Here is a 9383-nt window from a genome sequence, read left to right on the forward strand (position 1 = left end):
AAAAGCTAAAATTAATAAAACCAAAGATTAGAAAGGTAGTTTAACAAAAAAAGAGACTTTTAAATTTAATTTAATTTAATTTTATTTTGGCTGTGCCATGCAGCTTGTGGGATCTTAGTTGCCCGATCAGGGATTGAACCTGGGCCTTGGTAGTGAAAGTGTGGCGTCCTAACCACTGGACTGCCAGGGAATTCCCAAAAAGAGATTTTAAAACATGAAAATATTATTATCCTCAACATGCTAATTCATGCAAATATATTTATACAAAAATATAAGATCAAAACCAATAAAATCCTTTTAGAATAATTTATAGAATGTGAAATTATTTGAAAAATAAAAGAATAAAAAATACAAAAGATGGGCTTCCCTGGTGGCGCAGTGGTTGAGAGTCCGCCTGCCGATGCAGGGGACACGGGTTCGTGCCCCGGTCCGGGAAGATCCCACATGCCGCGGAGCAGCTGGGCCCGTGAGCCATGGCCGCTGAGCCTGCGCGTCCGGAGCCTGTGCTCCGCAACGGGAGAGGCCACAACAGTGAGAGGCCCACGTACTGCAAAACAAAAAACAAAAGATTTATATCCTACTTGATAAATGGCCAGAGCAGATGATTTATCAACAAAGAAATATAGACTATAAATCTTGACGAGAAAAAATATTCAATTTGGGTAGTAATTAAAACAAAGCAAACTAAAGGCACAACCACATCTCCACATAACTAAGATAAATTACAGGAACAACACAGCACTGGTGGATTGTTGGAAAATAAATCTATTGCTGGTGGCCCCTGATTATTAGCTGAGAATCTAGAATGGTGGTTAAAAAGTCTTTGATGCAGAAATTCCACTTTGAACAATGGATCCTAAGTGGATGATACAAAAGAAGACAAAAATGAGGTGCATATTTTTCACAATAGATGTATGTTAAGAGTATTAAAAAAATGAAAATAACCCAACAATGGGTAGAATAATTGTTAAATAAGCCATGATATTTTAAGATGTGTTGAAATGTTTCAGTGAGAAAAAGAGGATATATTATATGTACACACTACATATACTGTGTATTAAAATATGGCTCTATGTGCCTGGAGTGAGGGAGACTCTGGGAGAGACTTCCTTCCCAGAGGGCATCTCAGTGGGCCTCCAGACGTGTGCCAGAGGTTCTTCCCCTCATGCCAGGCTCCAGGACAAGCAGGTAGGCCTCTGTCACAGAGGGACAGTGGTGTATCTGTCCACTCTTTCTGTTCTGTGCCCTCGGGGTGGTGGCCAGCCAAGAACTGTCTCTCCGTTTGTTGCAGTCCCAGGAGACCCAAAAGTACAGGCTCTGCTGGCCATGAGCCAAGCAATCTCGAGGTGTCCCCTGGGTGGCAGCCACAAAAATCTTATGCCAGACATGTGTGCAGTTTCCCCTCCATTATCCAAAAGAAGACACAAATGAGGTGCATGTTTTTCACAGTAGATGTACCTTGAGTTGCAAAATCTGGGGTCCTGTACTCTGGAGCATGGCAGAGGGAGAGCAGGAAGATAGCACCTGCCCTCTGGGGTCTCTGGAGAGGATTACAGTCAGCCCTTAGATGTGTAGATGTGTGTTTAACTACAGGCCTGCCCCTCAGGCTGCAGCTATGAAAATATGGCATCTGAAGCCTGACGGGTTTGTGTCTTGGCCAAGGTCACACAGCTGGGACATGATGGCAGCAGCACACACCCTGGACAGGGGTGAGGGAACTGCTCCCAGATTTTACTCTACATTAGTTAAGGTGTGGTTCCAGGACATCCAGACTCATGCATCACAACTTCCTACCCGAATCTATGGAGAGATGTGGCATGAAAGAAAGCACCTTGAACCTAAAGGCAAATAGCGATAACATCGGTTGTCAGAAAAGTGGTGAAACAGCATGGTGAAAGGAATGCTATGCACAAAAGCAGGTGGCAAGTTTTGCATGAGATCCCATGGCAGGTGAATCTCTGGATAACTCATTCATTAAACAGTGGACTCTACTATCAATGATACCAGAACCTTGGATGAGAATTCTTAAGAGTGCTGATGAAGCTACCACAACTCACAAATAGCAGAAACCTACCACACAATCTCCTAGAGATTAGCCAACACAACAAGCCTAAATATAAGAGAAGGGTTAAAAAAAAAGTTCATTTTCCCAGAGACTTCTCAAGAAAAAGTATCTTCCTTTGAAAAAGGAGCACCCAAGACAACAGCTTTCCTCAGTGAATTTAAATCCTATTTTAAGAACAGAATCATCTAGACAGAATTGCATGTGGAGTTTTCTTCCTACCATGATAAGTGTAGCAATAATGTTGGAAAGACCGACTCTATGCTTTGGACTAGGTGAGCCCTCTTAAGGGTCCTTTTCAAATTCCTAAGCTATAGTTTTGGGAGTCATTTAACAGAAAGCTTTTACAGAAATTGTAGTCAATCACATTATAGTAGGTTTCCTATTATTCATCCTGGTCATTGTTTTATTTATTTATTTTTTTGCGGTACGCGGGCCTCTCACTGTTGTGGCCTCTCCCGCTGCGGAGCACAGGCTCCGGACGCGCAGGCTGAGCGGCCATGGCGCACGGGCCCAGCCGCTCCGTGGCATGTGGGATCCTCCCAGACCGGGGCACGAACCCGTGTCCCCTGCACTGACAGGCGGACTCTCAACCCCTGCACCACCAGGGAAGCCCTGGTTATTGTTTTAATAACAATAAAGTGACAGACTGATAAGAAAATGTGGCTCTATGTTCTTTGGGTTCTTTTTGTTTTCCTGTAAAGTTTCTTAGATTTCTAACTTATTTTGAAGATGTTGATTTACATAGAGATTTAGTGCAACATTCTATGTTTGTGGCATTTACTTGGTCTTTACCTATGCATTTTTTTAATGAAGAAAATGTATCAATAAAATTAATGAAAATGTTATATGAATAGATAGAATAATGGCTGGAACAATGAGTATTCTTAGAGGACAATAAAAAAACCCTTTAGATTAGTGTCATTATAAATCATTCATTGACAATGGGAACAGAACCTTTCCTAGGCCCAGAGAACTTAGGTAACTTGTCTGAGGTCACACAGCTAGAAAGGGCAGAACAAGACTGGAAGTTAGTCTTTTTGGCTTTCAAAATGCCCCTGGTGTGGGAATATACACCATTCAGAGTACAAGTAGAGGGGATAGATCTTAAGGAAAAGAATGGACACTTCTATTGCAAAGGAGGAGAGCCTGAAAGAGAATGCATGTGAGGTAAGCTTGCAGTTGAGGTGGTAGATAGGCAGTAACTGAACGACTTTTTTAAAAGACGATGATCTCTATTTTCTTGGCGAGTCTATTGGCCTTAAGTAAGGCAGTGAGTGTTTGAGGAAAAAGTCAAAGGTTTTGGAGAAGCCACGGGAGTGAGGAGTGCAGGATAAAGGAGTTGAACAAAGATAACTTTAAGAATTGAAAAGGAAAAAAAAAAAAGAATTGAAAACTTTTCTCCAGTTGAGATTAGAAACCAGGAATCCACAGTGGCAACAATCCATCAATTATACTGTCAAGTGAAAAAGGCAGGGTTCAATGTCATTGGTTCAATTCCATTTTGTAAAACACCTATATGTGTGTATAAAACATGTGCAGGAAAATGTATAATATATATACCAATTTGTTACAGTGGTTACTTCTAGGAGGTGAATGCCTTTGAGGTTGGGGGAAAGGACTTTTACTTTTTACTCCATATATTTCTGTATGGTTTGAACTTTTGTAGCAATATATTCTTGCATTACTTGTATAAAAAATGGGGAATGTGATGGTCTGGTAAAGGCTTTAAGTTCCTGAGCATGTCTATGTTTCCATATAGATCATCTAGAGCCAATTATACAGTGACCTGAAGCTTCAGAGCCAGGAAAAGTCCTATCTGGCTCCTCACAGCACAGCTCACAGCTGCTGCAAAACCCACAAGGCTTAAAACAGAGCCAGCACTCTAGAATTAGTGGTATCTGGTCCCACTGCTGCTGTGGTGGAGGATTCCAACTAACCATACTGCTTGCATCTGTCCATTAAAAGTCATTCAGACTCAGAGAAGATCTGGAAGGCTCATAAAATTATACTTTCCAGCTGCTGAAAACTGTGCTTATAGGGAGTCTCCCTCCGGCTTGTGGGGGAGGTTTCCAGGTTCTGTTTTGGCATCTGTGATGAGTGACAGTTGCAGAAATTTCATGGCTGGCCCCGAATGTAAGTGCTTTCCTGTTTATATTTGTATCTCAAGATAAATCTAAAGCAACACCAGTTAATTTCTTGAAATATTTCTAGTCAATGCAGTTTTCCTGTGAAGATTAATTCTACAGAACAAGACAGATGGGAGATACCAATGACAAATGAACATTCAATAAGCAAGACTCTTCTTGATAAAGGAAACAGAAATTGAGGATTGAAGGCCAAGAATCAAAATTAAACTGTCCATCCTGATTACATAGCATTAATACTGGAAAGGACCTGGAAGGTAGAGAGATTCAAATTTGAGTTTCACCACTTAGGAGGTGTGAGACTTTGGGGAGAATTACTGAACTTCTTCAATCCACAGTTTGCTCATTTTCAATGGGGAATAATAAGACTTAGTTCACTGGGTCATTGTGACATCCAAATGAGACAAAATATAAATGGAGAGTTTTTTTTGCAATATTAATTCATGTGGGATTTTTTTTCTCTATATTTTCCCCATCTTCATTTTCCAAGAAGGTCCTTTGTGTATCTCTTCCTTGGGAGTTATTATAAGGAAGAAAGCTGTTGTTTGAAGACAAAGTTGTTTTTCCTATGTTTCGTGAAAGCTTAAACTCATCAAGGAGATTGTTTTAAGTATGAGTGGGGTGGGAGGGGAGTGGGTATCCTTACAAGGAATGAAATGGAACAGAGAGGAAGTGGACATTTCCCCCCAATTTAGGGAAAGGATGAAGAATGTTCCATGAGGATGGGGGAACTACTGTTCTTCTGGAAGTTGGATCTCCACAGGTGTGTGGAGTACATGTGAAACTATATGCTAATACCTGGCTCCCAGACTTGTAAATATTACTGTGCCCCAAAGGAGCACACTCCCATACTTGCATACTTCCAAGGGACTATTTGGGCTTCAGTAATGAGCATCTTAGTTGGTGGTCCAAAGTGTGGACCAAAGCCCGGAGTGGTTTCTCCATTTATTTTTTTCTTATAAGACCCATTGAACCTTTTGTATAACTCAGTTGGATGGGAGCGTGTCTTTGCCTGTAGTCCTTTGAGATCACAGCTTGAGACAAAGGCTGGGGTGTAGGTAATTTATTTGAGAAGTAATCTCATGGAACAGGAGTTCAGCACAGGAAATGAGGGGAAGTCAATAAAAGGTTGCATTATTGAATTGGTTACTGGCATGGTTTCAAATCAGAATTGTGCCCCCAGAGAGGACTAGGAACAAGAGGGAGAACTGTTTATTCTTCTGCTCCTGCCTCCCATCAGTTGGGACACTAACCTCTCTGGTTTGCATGTATGTGAGAGCTGAGCAGGCACCTACGAGCACTCACAAAAAGGAATCAGAGAAGCCCTGAGGCAGGAAGTGAGGGAAACTAGGCACAGGCTTGAGGGGAGGCACTTTCAGTGCAAAGAGGGAGGAAGCCTGCAGGAACCTGTTTACCACAGCCATGGCTGGAATCGGAGTTGAGGGTTAGAGGATGTGAAGTGGGGTTCCAGGTGTCTGATACAGAGAGAGGCTCAATAATGACTGAGCAATATGGGGCATAGAGATTTTAAAAATTTATTTTCCTCCTGATTAAAAAGATATATATATATATATATTTGGAGTAGAAACTAACAATTTGATTAAATACAACTGTAATCTTTCTGACATACCCTTATTTGGGGTCTAAAATTTAATCCTGCTGTAGTAGCACAATGCCTAACATAACAGGCACTAAAAAAATACTCAATGAAATGAAAAAAAAAATGTTAGTTTCCTTTCTCTAATCACACACGAATATACATAATAAGCACACACACATGTACACACACAGTCTTTTCTAAAAATAAGAGGAAAGATATTAGTAAGTGCTGTGATTCCATTATGAGTTTGTACCTGTGTGATGTTAGCATTTGGCTCTGAACCTCCTAGAAACTGACCAACAGTCACCCCTCACCTGGCTGGCAACAGAGTCCTCACAGTGCTGTCTAATGGTACATAGAGCTACTCCATTAGCCCTCTGAGGAAGAAATTAGTTCTGAGCCCTCCAGAGCGGAATCACCCAGCAGAGCTGTATCAGAGCATTAACTGTCCAGTTTGCCCCACTTTGTAGGTCCCATAAAGGCACACAGGGTAAGCCCTTATGCTCCAAGACCACACTTTCAGAAGCACCCTGTGAAATCCATCCTTTCTTCTTGGCAAGAGTACCTAAATTTCAAGTATTTAGAGGACTGGATACAAAACCCAACATTTTTTCACTGTTCAGACTCTAATCCTGTCCCTTCTTATAGAGCATATAAATATTCATAGAAATGAAGGAAAAATCATTATGCGATTCCTGAAGGCCTACCTGCAAACACAACTAGAATTACAATCCTTAATTACAAGAATAATAGAGAAGAGCTGCTTCTGAAGGAAACGTAACATAAACATATTATGGCTTATTGACTGGAGTCTGGGGATACCTGGCTATAACAGTATTTTTATATAAGTGGTCCCCTTTGTAATTCTATGTACTGTATTTTATGGATTTACAACTATTAATCTGAGAAGGAATCCAAAGCTTCACCAGAGTGCTAAAGAGTTACTTAGCACGTTAAGAACAGCTGTAAAAATTTATATGTGCTAGTGTGAGGAAACCTTTTAATCTTACCACACGGTGGTGCTATTGCTTTGAGCGTAGGGAGACTAAGGCAGGGTTCTTGAACAGGCATACAAATTACCTCAGAGAACCTTGAGGAACAAGGGGTGACGTGGCTGCAGAAAGTTACAATAGTCTTAAGAGAAAGTTTCAAATTCCTAGCAGATAAAATGCAAATCCATTAACTAAGACATTGATGATCTAATACATTTACGTGATTTAATATATAAAATGTGGTTGGGTTTTACTGTTTTAAAATAGTATGTAACACAAAAATGCAAGGTTTTAAGGACCTACTGGCTAACCAATTCCCTAAACATTTATTTTACACAATATTATAGGTTCTCTTCAACACACAGATGGCTCACTATGTGGTACTATTGTTCTTGCTGTGTTGTCCGAGTTTTATTTTTCCCATTAGCTCCATTCTGGATTTTTGTATGTAGACATTGTACTTGGCATGCATTGAATTCCAGCTAGATTCAATCATTCATTACATGCAGATGGAAAGTTCAAAGTAGAAGATACAACTCCTGCATAAGAACAAAAAACTGTCTGATGGAAATTGCATGAAGAACCCAAGGAAGAAACATAACAGAGCTGGTTACGTCGGCAAAAGCAAAATATACTTACAGATGAAACAATTTGCTTTAAAAGAATATGAGGGAGAAGGTGGTGGTGGGAAGTAGGTGGTTGTATAGGTGAAATGGGATGAGCATGTGATAACTAGCAGGGTGATAGGTAAATGGGGGTTCCTTATGCAATTTATTTTTGAATATTTTTGAAATTTTTCGTAAAAAATAAAATTAGCGTATACATAAAATAACAATGCTAAAGGGCTGGGTAAGTGATTTTTGGTAATCGGATTCAGGAGTGTGAGAACACACATCAAGTCACAAAATTAATGGAAATGAAGGAAGAATACTAATGCAGAAAATGTTTTAATGCAAAGGAAGTGAATAAACTGGAGTCAAGTGTGATACTGAGTTTATATTATTCAATCATCATTTAGATTAAACTCTGTTGGCAAGAAAAATACTTCACAACATTTTTCTAGCAAATCTAAAATCAGTTTTTGAGACTTTAACTATCCTGGCCTTTTTTTCTTTTAGTGGGGGTAAGGGGATTGGCAAAAGAGTTAGCAAAGAACTGTTAGGAAACACGAGGGACTCTTCTTTTCAGCAAAAGGGGCTGGAAGAAGGCTGGTCCTTCCAATTAGCCTTGTAAATTCTTCATGGCTTTAAAAAGAGAAGACTTAAATAGTTTATTTTTATTATCAATGATCCACTCAAAGGTATTTCTTTTGAGAAATCTGTTTTATCTCCACTGACAAAAGAGGATCTTCCCAGGTTGTTACAAATGTATGTCTACGGGATTTAATATTTTTGAAAAGGTTACATGAAAATGTGTTTGTATCCATGAATATCTCCTTTTCATTTTTTAATTACAGTATAGTTGATATACAATATCATATTAGTTTTAGGTGAACAACATAGTGATTCAGTATTTCTATAGATTATCCTCCATTTAAAGTTACTACAAAATAATGGCTATATTTTTCTGTGCTGTACAATATATTCTTGTTGCTTTTTTATTTTGTACATAGTAGTCTGTAGCTGTTAATCCCATACCCCTATCTTGCCACTCCCCCTTTCTCTCCCCAATGAACAACTAGTTTGTTCTCTATATCTGTGAATCTATTTGTTCTGTTATATATATTTGTTTGTTTTATTTTTTAGATTACACATATAACTGATAACATATAGTACTTGTCTTTTTCTGTCTGACCTCCTACACTAAGTACTATATTCTCTGGGTCCACGCATGTTGTTGTAAATGGCAACATTTCATTCTGTTTTTTACAACTGAGTAATATTCCATTGTGTGTGTGTGTGTGTGTGTGTGTGTGTGTGTATACACACACACACACACACACACATATAAAACACGTCTTCTTTTTTAATTTAATTTTTATTTTATATTAGAGTATAGTTGATTTACAATGTTGTGTTAGTTTCTTTCTTTTTTTTTTTTGCGGTATGTGGGCCTCTCACTGTTGTGGCCTCTCCCATTGCGGAGCACAAGCTCCGGACGCACAGGCTCAGCGGCCATGGCTCACGGGCCCAGCCGCTCCACAGCATGTGGGATCTTCCCAGACCGGGGCACAAACCCGTGTTCCCTGCATCAGCAGGCGGACTCTCAACCACTGCACCACGAGGGAAGCCCAGTTTCTTTTCTTTTCTTTTTTTTTTAATTTTTGAATTTCATTTATTTTTTTATACAGCAGGTACTTATTAGTTATCCATTTTATACATATTAGTGTATACATGACAATCCCAATCTCCCAATTCATCCCACCATGCCCCCCCAACCCCTCCGCCACTTTCCTCCCTTGGTGTCCATATGTGTGTTCTCTACATCGGTGTCTAAATTTCTGCTCTGCAAACTGGTTCATCTGTACCATTTTACTAGGTTGCACATATATACGTTAACATACGATATTTGTTTTTCTCTTTCTGGCTTACTTCACTCTGTATGACAGTCCTAGATTCATCCACGTCTCTACAAATGGTCCA

The sequence above is a fragment of the Lagenorhynchus albirostris genome, chromosome 7 (assembly GCF_949774975.1).
Source record: "Lagenorhynchus albirostris chromosome 7, mLagAlb1.1, whole genome shotgun sequence".
Taxonomy (NCBI): Eukaryota; Metazoa; Chordata; class Mammalia; order Artiodactyla; family Delphinidae; genus Lagenorhynchus; species Lagenorhynchus albirostris.